Source organism: Canis lupus, chromosome X (assembly GCF_003254725.2).
Source record: "Canis lupus dingo isolate Sandy chromosome X, ASM325472v2, whole genome shotgun sequence".
NCBI lineage: Eukaryota > Metazoa > Chordata > Mammalia > Carnivora > Canidae > Canis > Canis lupus.
This window is the reverse complement of record NC_064281.1, coordinates 84,920,310-84,933,692: the sequence shown is the minus strand read 5'-3', so window position 1 is coordinate 84,933,692 and position 13,383 is coordinate 84,920,310. Positions and strand designations below refer to the sequence as shown.

The following is a 13,383-nucleotide window of genomic DNA, read 5'->3' as shown; positions in this document are numbered from 1 at the left end:
CTCTATGAATAAATAAATAAAATCTTAAAAAAAGGATTTTTTTAAAAAAGATTTATTTATTTATTTGAGAGAGAAAGAGTGAGCACAAGGGGGGCTGGCAGAGGGAGAGAGAGAGAGAGAGAGAATACTCTAGCAGACTCTCCACTGAACAGAGAGCCTGACACGGGGCTCAATCCCAGGACCCTGAGATCACGACCTGAGCTGAAATCAAGAATAGGATGCTCAACTGACTGAGCCACCCAGGTGCCCAGAAGGTAATATGTTTTTTTAAAAAAGGCTTTATTCACATCTAATTCACATATTCTACAATTCACCCACTTAAAATATAGAATTTAAAAATATAGAGAATTATTTTTTTAAAGATTTTATTTATCTACCCATGAGAGACACACACACATACACACACACACACACACACACACACACACACACACAGAGAGGCAGAGACACAGGCAGAGGGAGAAGCAGGCTTCATGCTGGGAGCCTGACGTGGGACTTGATCCCGGGACTCCAGGATCAGGCCCTGGGCTGAAGGCGGCGCTAAACTGCTGAGCCACCCGGGCTGCCCAAAAAATATAGAGAATTCAATGGTTTTTAGTAAAGGCCATGTTTTTTTTTTTTTTATACCTCCACACCTCTGCTCAACTTTTTTCTGCCTATGATTTTTCTGTCCATAATCTTTTCTCCTCTCTTGTCCACCTAAAAATGTAAGACAAATTCTAAAAGTTCCAACTTACATGCCACCTCTTTGATGCTTTTTTCCTTTATTCTAAACAGGCTTAGTTTCTCTAGGGTAGGAGTGGTCAAAATTTTTCTGTAAAGATAGAGGTGGTAAATGTTTTTGGCTTTGTAGGCATGGTCTCTATTGTGTCAACTCTGCCATTGTAGCACAAAAATAGCCATTCACAATAAGTAAATGAATGGGTGTGTCTGTGTGCCAATAACATTTTATTCCCAAAAACAGGTGGTGGGCAGTTTGCACACCTCTGCACTACATCACTTTGTTCATACTTTGATTATATCCCTCAACACACTGCAGTCCATTTAGTAGTATATGTATTTGCCTTCTCTGTGACACAGAGACATCTTTTTCATCACAGTAGTCATGATTATTAGTACAGTGTCTAAAACATAGTAGGCGATAAATCCATACTGGTTCATTGGATGAACATCGGTGCAGAAAACACTGGGAGCAGTACTTCTAGATTGCTATTAAAATAACCAAATTTTTTGGCTGTGTTAAATGCAATTGCCTTGTATAAAAACTTATTCATTAGAGCAAATCCTGGGATTTGGCATCAAGTCTAAAGTCCCTGGATTTGGCCAGTTCTGGAGGAATTTTATAATATTGGCTCATGGAAACAAATCACAATCAGGACACTGCTTGACACATAGAAGTCATTCAATAAAAGTGTGTGGAATTGTATTTCACTAATGGAAATTATCCTTGTTGAAACCTTTGCTTGGGACAAATAAAACATATAACAAGCTATGTTTAACTCTCTTCTTGTTATCTCCCTTCCACTGCTTCTTGAAGAAGAGAGAGAGAGAGACGAAGGAAGGAAGGAAGGAAGAAAAAGAGAGAAAGAAAGAAAGAAAGAAGAAAGAAAAAGAAAGAAAGAAAGAAAGAAAGAAAGAAAGAAAGAAAGAAAGAAAGAAAGAAAGAAAGAAAGATTGAGACTCTAGACTGGGAAATAGCAAAAGTTTTCTTAGCATAGGACAAGGGTACTAGTTCATAAGAAATGGAGTCCTAGTTATGTTAAAGAGGAAAGTGAATTTCTCATAACTAAGAAGTGTCTGTTTAATTACCAACATTTTGAGGGGTGAACAAGCCTACAGACCTGAGTAGAAAATCTCCTTTGTGACCAATACTTATCTCTAAGACAGCCTACCCTGGTCTCTGCAGACCAATAGGAAGTGAGAAAAGGAGAGAATATATTGACATCCAGTGCATCCTCTGAGGCCGCACCATTTGCAATTTGGAGAGAGGGTTGATGGGTCTTGAGGCTTGATTATTGCTGTTGGGAAAAGTGACTGAAAGAAGGGATAAGTGGGGTGGAGGAAGCTGGGACAAAGAGAGACTGGGCTGGGGACTGTGGGAAAGGAGAGGGAAGGAGGTGAGCTGGAGAATGAGGTAAGTTCATGTGGGAAACTCTCCAGAGTCCCAGGGATCATGTAGTTTGGACCAGCCTATCCCACTTCCCAGGCCTTGACAATAGGCTCATCCCCCTGTGATGTATGAGACACTGAAGTAGCCAGCCCGAGATCACAGTGTCCAATTTCAGACCCTGACACACCAACTTCAGATGGTTTTGGACCAAGAACTGCTTAAACCTTCCCTGGGGTCCATCAAATAGTTGCTCCAGGGAAAGGCAAAGAAGGTAGCATCTCTTTCTTTCTTGGCCAAATATGGTAATAGGAGCCTCCTTGTTGCAGACTACTAGACAGAGAAGATTATCTATACCCAGACAATAACTAGCTGGAGAACATTGGTAGCTGGTTACACATGCTCTGTGGGATAAGAAAACCAACAACCTACTACAAGAGTTTCACTGGGGTTTGATAGGTTTCTAAAAGGACAACACTGACTAGAACAATATCCTTGCCTTGGAGAGGCTCACAGTATGATAGCAGAGAGACCTGCACATAGGATATTTCACTGCAATGTGGTAGGCATGACAATAAAAGTATACTGCAAAGGGTACTGGAGCAGGTGACGTTCAGTTCAAGTGGGATCTTAAAGGATGGGGAAGTAACTCTCTAGAAGAGGACATTCTAAGCCATAAAGGCCTGAAGGTATGAATTTGGACCCTTCCAATAACATTACATGGCTGAAGCATGGAGTAAGAGTGAAAGGAAGGGAGGAGGAAGAAGAGAAACAGGAGAGGAACCTGGAAATATGACTGGGGTCAGGTAATGATAAAGAGCCTTGCTGAGTGGTTTGGCTTTTCTTCTATAGACCAGACATGGAGACAAGTCTGCAGCATGATCATTTATTATATGAGCAGAATGGTTTGTTGTTGTTGTTTTTTAATTCAATTTTGAATGCCTTTAAGCAGGGCTTGCACTCTCAATTGACCACTGAACTTACCACTGAAAATTGTCTTAGCATCTCACAACTTCACATTTTTGCGTGACCTGTCTTGCCCCCAGAGCCAGTAGGTTCATGAGTTCCTGCTTAGAATGGGGAACCACTGAGGTACTAACAGCAAATAGGTACTTTTCCAAAATATTTCTAATAGCAATAGGAAGATTGGAGGGGATAATGTAGATAAGAACACTGGTTAGAATCCTATTTCAGGGATCCCTGGGTGGCGCAGCGGTTTGGCGCCTGCCTTTGGCTCAGGGCGCGATCCTGGAGACCCGGGATCGAATCCCACGTCAGGCTCCCGGTGCATGGAGCCTGCTTCTCTCTCTGCCTGTGTCTCTGCCTCTCTCTCTCTCTCTCTCTGAGTGTGACTATCGTAAATAAATAAATTAAAAAAAAATGTTTTAGAATCCTATTTCAGGGGCACCTGAGTGGCTCAGTTGGTTAGGTGTCTGCGTTTGGCTCAGGTCATGATCCCAGGGTCCTGGGATCAAGCTTCTTGTGGGGCTCCCTACTCGGTGGGGAGTCTACTTCTCCCTCTCCTTCTGGTCCTCCCCCTACTTGTTTGCTCTCTCTCTCTCTCTCTCTCTCTCTCTCTAGCTCTGTCAAGTAAATAAATAAAATCTTTAAAAAAGAAGAATGCTATTTCAGTGGTTCAAACAAGACATAAGGGGTCTATCAACTGATGAATGAATAAACAGATTGTGGTATATCCTTATAATGAAATACAATTCAGCTATAAAAAGGAATGAAAAGCTAATTCATGCTACAACATGAATGAGCCTCGAAAAACTCATGCCTAGTAAAAAAAAAATGTCTGTTACAGGGATGCCTGGGTAGCTCAGTGGTTGAGCAGCTGCCTTTAGCTCAGGTTGTGATCCCAGAGTACTGGGATCGAGTCCTGCATTGGGCTCCCTTTAGGGAGCCTGCTTCTCCCTCTACCCATGTCTCTGCCTCTCTCTCTCTCTCTCTCTGTCTCTCATGAATAAATAAATAAAATATAAAAACAAGTCTGTTACAAAAGTTCACGTATTGTATGATTCCCCTTATATGAAATGTCCAAAATAGGTTAATTCATAGAGACAGAAAGTAGATTAGTGGTGGCCAGGGCTTCAGGGAGGAGAGAATGGGGAGTGACTGCTAATGGGTGTGGGGCTTCTTTTTGGGGAAATAAAAATGTTCTAAGATTAAATTGTGGGGATGGTTGTATGATTCTTATGAATATACTAGAAACCATGGTGTTGTGTAATAATTAGTGGGTAAATTTTAGGACATGTGAATTATATCCTGATAAAGCTGTTTGTTTTTTAAACATAGATTATGTGGGCTGAATTAAGTCACTAGTGATGGGAATAGAGAGGATAAGACGGTTAAGATGGTGGATGTGTTCAAAAGATATTCAGAGACATGTAAATGAAGCAGGCACAGTACTATAATTCAGATGAAGGCACTCTAAAACAGAAGACAGCCAGAAATAAAGCAGTGTAAAGTGCTAGGCATATAATAAGTGCTCAAAATGCCTTAACCCTAATATTATTCTTCTCACCTATAACTGGAGTGCTCTTCAGAAATTTCTGGATATGGTGCTGGTTTTCATCTTTACTATATATCAAGTGTGTTATAAAGCGGACTTCAAATAGGAAATTTGATTTTTTAAATCTTGATTTATTACATGCTATGTGACCTTGGGAAAATTGAATTACTTCTCTGGGCCTTAATTTCCTCATCAGAGATGACTATAACTGCTTTTTTCATATTGTGCTATGTAGCCACTTCAAGGTCCAAAGAGATGGATCCTTTCTTGCTTTACCAGGTTCTACTGATATTTGTTTAAGACATTGGGATTCTGACTGAAGTTTTGCTTGGAGAAAGAGTTCTATGGTTAGAAAAATTTAAAAACTATTGGAACAAGTAAAATCTCTAAAATTCCTTCCAGGGGGCACCTGGGTGGCTCAGTTGGTTAAGCATCTGACTCTTGGTTGGACTCAGGTCATGGTCTCAGGGTTGTGAGATTGAGCCCCATGTTGGGCTCTACACTAAGCTTGGATCTTGCTTGGGATTCTCTCTTCCTCTCCCTCTTTCCTTCTCCCTTCTCTCTCTCTTTCTCTCTCTCTCTCTCATATAAAAAAATTCCTTCTAGAAAAAAGTATTTCATGATTCATGACATTGAAGTACCTATGCATACATGTACACATAACCCATACATGTGCAAATATTTATAATATACACCGAAAAAAGATGAATGAAGGGACACTGATCCAAACCCAAATATAAATGCGTGGAATGATCCTGCAATGACAGAGCCCAGAAAGCCAAAACCCATAATAACTCAATGATTTTAGAAACTATTAGGAACAACTTCTCCATACCGCCAAAGAAGAATATATGATTGTGGCTTGAGATCAATAATGTAATAGGATAATACTAAAAATATAAGGAAAATATAGAATTGCTCATTTTCCATCTTTTCTGTCAAGGAAAATGACTGTTAGATTTAAGAGTAGACAAACATCAATATGATACAATTAGAAACCAAGAAAGGGATAGAAACTACTAGAGAATGTAGCTACTCCAAAGGGCAAGACATCTGGTTTAAAAGAGGTCAATGTCAGAGTAGTGAGAAAAATTATGCACAGCTCATGAGTGTGATAGAGTGGAAAGAGCATGTCCTCTTCTGTCATGGGCCGGGCTTTGAATCTTAGCTTAGTGCATTTCTATTTCTGTTACTTTGGCCAATCATTAAACTTGCGTGAGCCTCAGTTTCCTTGTCTGCAAAGTGGGGATGATAATACATACCTCACAGAGTTGTTGTAAAGATAAAATTAGTCCAGGTGAGGCTAAGGCAGAGGTCTGCAACCTTGGCTGTGCCTCAAAACTCACCTAGAAAAGTTTCTTTTGAATGTGAATACTCTTATTCAGTAACTATGGGGTGGGGTTAACTCCTCTAGATTTTTTAAAAGATATTTATTTATTTATTTATTTATTTATTTATTTATTTATTTTAGATTGAGAGAGAGAGAGAGAGAGAGCACAAGTGGAGAGAGGAGCAGAGAGAGGGACAAGCTGATACCACGCTGAGCTTGATCCTATAACCCTGAGATCATGACCAGAGCTGAAATCAAGAGTTGGACATTTAACCTAGTATACTACCCAGGCACCTGCACTGAGACTTAAAAAAATTTTTCTTTAGTAGTTCTGATTCACAATAATGTATTTTGGACAGGTGAAAGAGCAGGGTAGATGTCAATGAAGAAATTTAAGAAAGCAATTATTAATAATAAATATCACTGCTTCTATGAAAGATACTAAGCAGCTAAATCCATCAGCATTAAAGACCTTTACAATGTTTTCAGGCAGTGTGCTTTGGAAGTTTTGCAATCTTTCAGTTCATTAACTTTCCCTTTCTCTCTGGTCTTGTTTGGCTGTTCTGTCATACAGAGTGATGGTGATACTTACTTGTAGGTAGTTACCACCCCTGCAAACTACAGAGTGTGTCTCTGTATGGGGGGAAGAGAGTGGTACCAATGATTGGGTGGAAACTCCAAGGGAAAAAGCTTAGGGTAGAGTGTTTCCAAAGCTCAAGCCCAGCCAGGCACTTGCAAATCAGTTAGAGGCCAGCCAGATGGAGCCTCACTGCAGAATCTGTCACTTGTTGTCTGCAGCGAGTTGGCCTGTGAATAATCCTTGCCCATTTCATGACTGTGTGTGTCAATCCAAAGCTGAATTTCACCAACCGTCAGATTGAGAAGGTAAGACAGACACCATCTTCCCAGTTGGCTGAGGCTCACAGTATACACCCAGGGGCTTTCTCTCTTTCCCCCTAAGTTTAGAGCATCTCAAGTTCTAAACTCCACTTTGATGCTTATCTTCTCTTTCATCTCTTACCTACTGCCCTCCTCAAGGAAACTCCAAGACAGGGTAACCATTAGTCTTGGCCAGCTTGCTGTGTAGATATAAAACAGAGAGAGGAGGCTTCCTCCAGGCAGACAGCATCCGGAAAGTTTTACAGGACTCAATAAACAACTTCCAAAGCTCTGATTCTCACTTTCATTTTAAAATCTAATGCTTCAAGGCTTTATGGTTCTGAGTCTGTGGGCTTCTTAAGGTTGCAACCATATTCCCTGCCATGGATGAGTTTACAATTAGAATGTAGTGAACACAGTATGGGCAGAGTTGTGTGTGATCTGAAGGTCACCAAGAAACTCCTTTTTCTCTCCTTTAGAAAAATTCATCAAAAACAGTTTCAAATTTTTCTGCGATTAGAAATTAATTTGGATGAACCCGATCTTCTTTTAAAATGCAATCCTTGGGCAGCCCCGGTGGCGCAGCGGTTTAGCGCCACCTTCAGCCTGGGGTGTGATCCTGGAGACCCGGAATCGAGTTCTGCGTCAGGCTCCCTGCGTGGAGCCTGCTTCTCCCTCTGCCTGTGTTTCTGCCTCTCACTGTGTGTTTGTCTTGAATAAATGAATAAAATCATTAAAAAATATATAAAAATAAAATGCAGTCCTGAGATCATTCGAAAGTTTTCAATCATATCTACCTTAGATTGAATGAGTTCAATCAGATTTCTTTCTACCTTGTATTTAGTTATATTTGCACTATAAAGCCCAGGAATTTTAATGATGATCAGGGGGAAGGGAAGCCTAATTTGTAAACGTTGAGAATGGAAGAACTTTTTGGTGGAAAGATATTGAAACAGATAGAAAACAATTTGGGAGAAGAGAACAAGGAGGTTGAGAGCACAATCTTAGGTTTTAAAAGAAACAAATGCAACTCTTCTCAGGGCTCTCATTAAGTTCTCATCAGCACTTACCAGCCTTTCACTCCATAAAGTATTTTTAATTATTGTCAGCAGTCAACAGAGGAAATAATTTCATCAGAATGTCTCAAATATTTGTAAGAGCATCAGAGCCTCCCTCTAAAGTTGGATTACAAGGCTCCTGCTAGTTTTCCCTGCCTTTGGCTTACTCAAACTCTACTGCTTCCACATGGCTATACCCACATCCAATACCCAGGTTGCTCTGCTAGGCAACACTTGGCCGGCACAAGGGATATGTTGCTATTTGGCTTTTCCTCTCTTGTCCTTTTGTCTCTTAGGTTTTCCATGCTGGGGAATCGAGGGATTTGAGGAGGAAAGATTTCCTATGCAGGGCTTCATCCTTTCAATTTCATTTAAATGCTCAAGTGTCCTAAAGTTCATCCCTCCTCAGTTGAGAGATTGACTAAGTTGTAGAGAGTGTAGAGGTGGGGGCCATACATCAGTTTGTTCTAAGTGAGTTTACTATAGGCCTTCCTAGAAGCTAAGGAATGAACTAGGATACGGATAGCCTGTCGAGGGCCCCTGCAAGCCCCTCAGTCTTCTGGTTGTAAGAAAAATTTCTCTGATTCCTTTCCATGCTGTTATGGGATTGGATGCCTCGATTCCCAGTCTGCTCCCGACTATAGCAATTTCAGAAATTATTTCCCTGAGCTCAAGCTTCAAGAAGGGTAGCAGACAGAATGCTTTACCAGCAATCGATCCAATGCAACCTCCCTAGAACCAGATGCCACCGGGGATCAAATTGTGTCTGAGGACACAGAGACAGGCACAGCATGGATGTACAAATACAGCTCTGACTCTCTCCCCTAGCTGTTTCTAATAAGCTAAAACCTAGAATCAGAGAGAAATAGACTCCTAAGAAAGGAAATGATGCCATGTTGTCGCACTGGTTTTCTATGAAACCATTATCCCAAGCAATCTGCATGTTTCCTATTTAACTAAGAAAGACTTTACTTTGCACAATGTCAAATGCATTTTAGAAGCCATTATTTATCCATATACCCACTCAGGGAAATTGTAGTCTCCAGCTTGCTTTGTGAGAATTTCCATTCCAGTCTAGCTTACAAAGGGGAGTCACTCCAACTCCAAGCAAATGCTTGACTTACTCAAACCATGCAAACCAAGTGACTGGAGGCCATGTCATAAGTATCTGGTTGTAAATGCCAGTGGGTATAGGGCCTTTTTTTAAAAAAAATATTTTATTTATTTATTTATTCATGAGAGACAGAGACAGAGAGAGAGAGAGAGAGAGAGGCAAAGACACAGGCAAAGGGAGAAGCAGGCTACATGCAGGGAGCCTGATGTGGGACTTGATCCTGGGACTCCAGGATCATGTCCTCGGCTGAAAGCAGACACTAAACCACTGAGCCACCCAGGGATCCCCTAGGGTGTAGGGCCTTAAAGCACTTCTATATGATGTTGTAATGATGGTTGGTATTTATTGATGCTACGTGTCAGGCATGCTTCCAAGCATGAATTAATTCATGCAATACTTACAAGAACCCTAGGAAGTAGATACTATTATCATCCCCATTTTACAAAAGAGAAGACTGAGTGCCAGAAAAGCAGGTAACTTTACTAATGGGGTATACACTGGGAATTGAAAACAGGTTGTCTGGCTCTAGAGCCTGCTCCTACCATGGAGCCTATTAAGCACCAACCACACAGTAGGCACTTTATAAATAGGAAATGTTGCTGTTAAGAAATTAAACTGGTTTTGAGATGACCATGAACTGATGTTATTAGAGTTCCTCAGAGTTATCATGTCCAGAAGTTTATAATGCTATAATATAATGCTGTCATAAATAATCCCTTTAAGAAGAATTTTCTCATTTTCACAACAACCCTATGAAATAGAATGACTATTATTATTCCCACTTGAGAAATAAAGCAGATGAGGCCCAGGGAGGTTAAGTGACTTGCATCTCATGTTTATGGATCAGAAGACTTAATATGGTTAAGATGGTAATACTCCCTAAACTGATTTACAGATTTAACACAGTCCCTATCAAAATCCTAGTTGCCTTTTTTTCCTCAGAGGTTAACAAGTTGTAAAATTCATATGGAAATGTAAAGAACCAGAATAACCAAAATAGTCCTAAAAAAAAAGTTGGAGCACTCATACGTTTTGATTTTAAAACATACTACAAAGTAACAATAATCAGGACAGTGTGATCTGGCCTAGAATATAGATATAGACACATAAATCAATGAAACAGAATTAAAAATCTAGAAATAAAGCCTTACATTTGTGGCTAACTGGTTTTTGACAAAGTGCCAAGATAATTCATTGGGAAAGAATGGTCTTTTCAACAAATGTTTCTAGGACAATTGGATATCCACATGCAAAAGAATGAAGTTGGGCCCCTACCTCACACCATATCAAAACTAATTCAAAATTGCTCACATACTTAAATGTAAGGGCTAAAACTCTAAAATTCTTAGAATAAAACAGAGATGCAAGCCTTCATAATATTGGATTAGAAATTTCTTCGATATGACACCAAAAGCATAAGAAACTCAGGGGAAAAATAGATAAATTGGATTTTGTCAGAATTAAAAACATTTGTGCTTCAATGGATATCATCAAGAAAGTGAAAGACAACCCACGGAATGGGAGAAAATATTTGCAAATCATATATTTGATATGGAACTTGTATCCCGAATGTATAAATAACAATTACAATTCAACAATAAAAAGACAAATAACCTAATTTTAAAATGGGCAAAGAATGTGAATAGAAATTTCACCAAAGAAGCTGTACAAATAGCCAAGAAGCACGTGAAAAGATGCTCAACAACGTTAATCATTAGGGAAATGCAAATCAAAACCACAAGATACCATTTCACAACCAGAAGGATACCTTTATAAGTGTCCTATACCTATACACCTATACCTATAGGTATAGGTTTTTTTTTTGTTTTGTTTGTTTTTTGTTTTTAACCAGAAAATGGCAAGTGCTGGAGGACTTGGAGAAATTTGAACCCTTGATGAAATTTGAACACATTGCTGGTGGGAATAGGTTCCTGAAAAACTTAAACATTATAGTTACCATGTGACTCAGTAATTGCACTTCTAGGGATATAGCCAAGATAATTGAAAACATATGTTCACAGGATACATGGGTGGCTCAGTTGGTTTAGCATCCGACTCTTGATCTTGGCTTGGGTCTTGGTCTCAGGGTCATGGGTTTGAGCTCCACATTGGGCTTCATGCTGGGTGTGAAGCCTACTTTTTGAAAAAGAAAACAGAGAGATCAGGACTGGCTGGGATTGCGAAAGGATCAACATACCTCTGGCTAGAGATTTGCTACATCCATCCTTGGAAGAGGAAAAGAAAAAAACAAAAAGAAATGGCTAATTCAATGCCCAAATTCCTATTTTATGGATGTAAAATGTCCAGGTTGCTACAAGATGACCACAGTTTTCAGCCATGCTCAGATGGTGGTTCTTTGTGTAGGCTGTTCAACTGTGTTGTGCCAGCTAACAGAAATAGAGTCCAGACTCACAGAGGGCTGTTCATTTAGAAGAAAGCAACACTAATGATCCGCACAACCTCTTGAATTTGTGTTACATTGCAGAAAGCCTTATCAGTTCAGTAATTACAGTTAATCTACCAAGATAATGTAATTATGTTTAATTTTGTAAGGTTTATAGCAGTGATCTCCTATTTTGGTGTCAGTTTTTCAATAAAGTTTTGATTATGGGCAAAAAAAAAGAAAACATATGTTGACAAAAATACTTGTACATGAAAGTTCATGGCAATATAATTTATAATAGCTAAAAAATGGGAAAAACCCAAATATGCATCCATTGATGAATGGATAAAGAAAACGAGTATGTCTATATAGTGGAATATTATTCAGCAATAAAAAGGAATGATAGATGCTACAACATGGACAAACCTTCAAAACATGCCAACTGAAAAAAGCCAATCACAAAAAAACACATATTGTGTGATTACATATATATGAAATGTCCAGAACATGCAAATACCTTAGTGGTTGCCAAGGGCTGGCAGGTTTGTGGGAACATGGGGGGCCATTGCTAATGGGCATGGGGCTTTTATTCAGAGTAATAAAAATATTCTGAAATTGGTGGTGATGGTTGCATAATGCTGTGAATATATGTTAAACATCGAATTTTGCACTTTATTTTTAAAAAGATTTTATTTATTTATTTGAGAGAGAGAGAGCATGTGTGTGAGAGAGGGCACGAGCAGGGGAGAGGGGCAGAAGGAGAGGGAGAGGCAGACAAACCCGTTGCAGGACTCGATCCCAGAACCTGGGATCGTGACCCGAGCCGAAGGCAGACGCTTAATCGACTGATCCACTCAGGTGCCCAGCCACCCAAAATTAAAAAAAAAAATTGAATCTTGCACTTTAAATGGGTGATCTTTATGGCATGTAAATTATATTTCAATAAAGTGACTTGTCAAAAGTCACAGAGTTAATGCACAACAGAGTTGAGACTCATCCAGCACAGCTGTCTCTCACCTGTATTTTGAATCTTCATTAGTTATTCTAAAAATACAACTCTTGTGATGGCCTTGCTCTGATCAAAATCCTCTGGAGGCTTTCTTATCAAAGAGAAAATCCTCAGCATGACACTCAGCCCTGTTTTACCTGGCAATTTTAATTTCCAGTAATAATTCATACCTTAAACTTTGGCTGAATCCTTATCATGGATACTTCCACAACGGTGGAAAGTTTGTATACCTGTCCTCAAGGATTTAAAGTGGCAGTTGGGTTTATAAACCCCATTCAAATCACTGCCATTAGTTATGTAGGCTACAGTTAAAATGAGGCTACAATTAGTGTTGTGGTAAAGGAAGAGAACTTTCTCTTTTTTTAGATAAAAAAATATATATTTATTTATTTATTCATGAGAGACAGAGAGAGAGAGAGATATGCAGAGACACAGGCAGAGGGAGAAGCAGGCTCCATGCAGGGAGCCTGACGTGAGACTAGATCCTGGGTCTCCAGGATCACGCCCTGGGCTGAAGGCGACGCTAAACCACTGAGTCACCCGGGCTGGCCAGAAGAGAACTTTCGGCTAGTATCCAAGAATATTTGTAGGTAGATGAGGTGGTAGAAGGGAAGGCTTTGTGGAGGAAATAGCATTTGCATTGGGCCTTACCAAGGAAAGTTCTCACTACCCAGCAAAAAGCATAGCCAAAGGCGGTCGATTCCAAGGCAGATTTGAAAAGCAGCAAGTTGTCTGGTTAGGAATAGAGTGGGTATAAAGAGGGGTGGCATGAGAGAAGATGGGAAGGTAAGGTGGAGCCATATCATGGAAGACCTGGATCGCCAACCTAAGGTATTTGGGCTATAGATGGCTGTGGAGTGGAGTGAAAAGACCATGGGTTTGGACACAAACCTGAGTTCAAATCTTGTCTGCATCACTGAGCAGGTCAGTGACTTTCAGTAAATTATTTTTCCTGATTTTATTTTTTTTTAAGATTTTATTTATTTGT

General features: G+C 39.8%; 1 pseudogene; it reads left to right on the top strand.

The window, feature by feature from the left end:
- The first annotated feature begins 2,827 nt into the window (after positions 1 to 2,827).
- Positions 2,828 to 11,630, top strand: LOC112649112 (40S ribosomal protein S27-like; annotated as a pseudogene).
- The last annotated feature ends 1,753 nt before the right edge of the window (positions 11,631 to 13,383 follow it).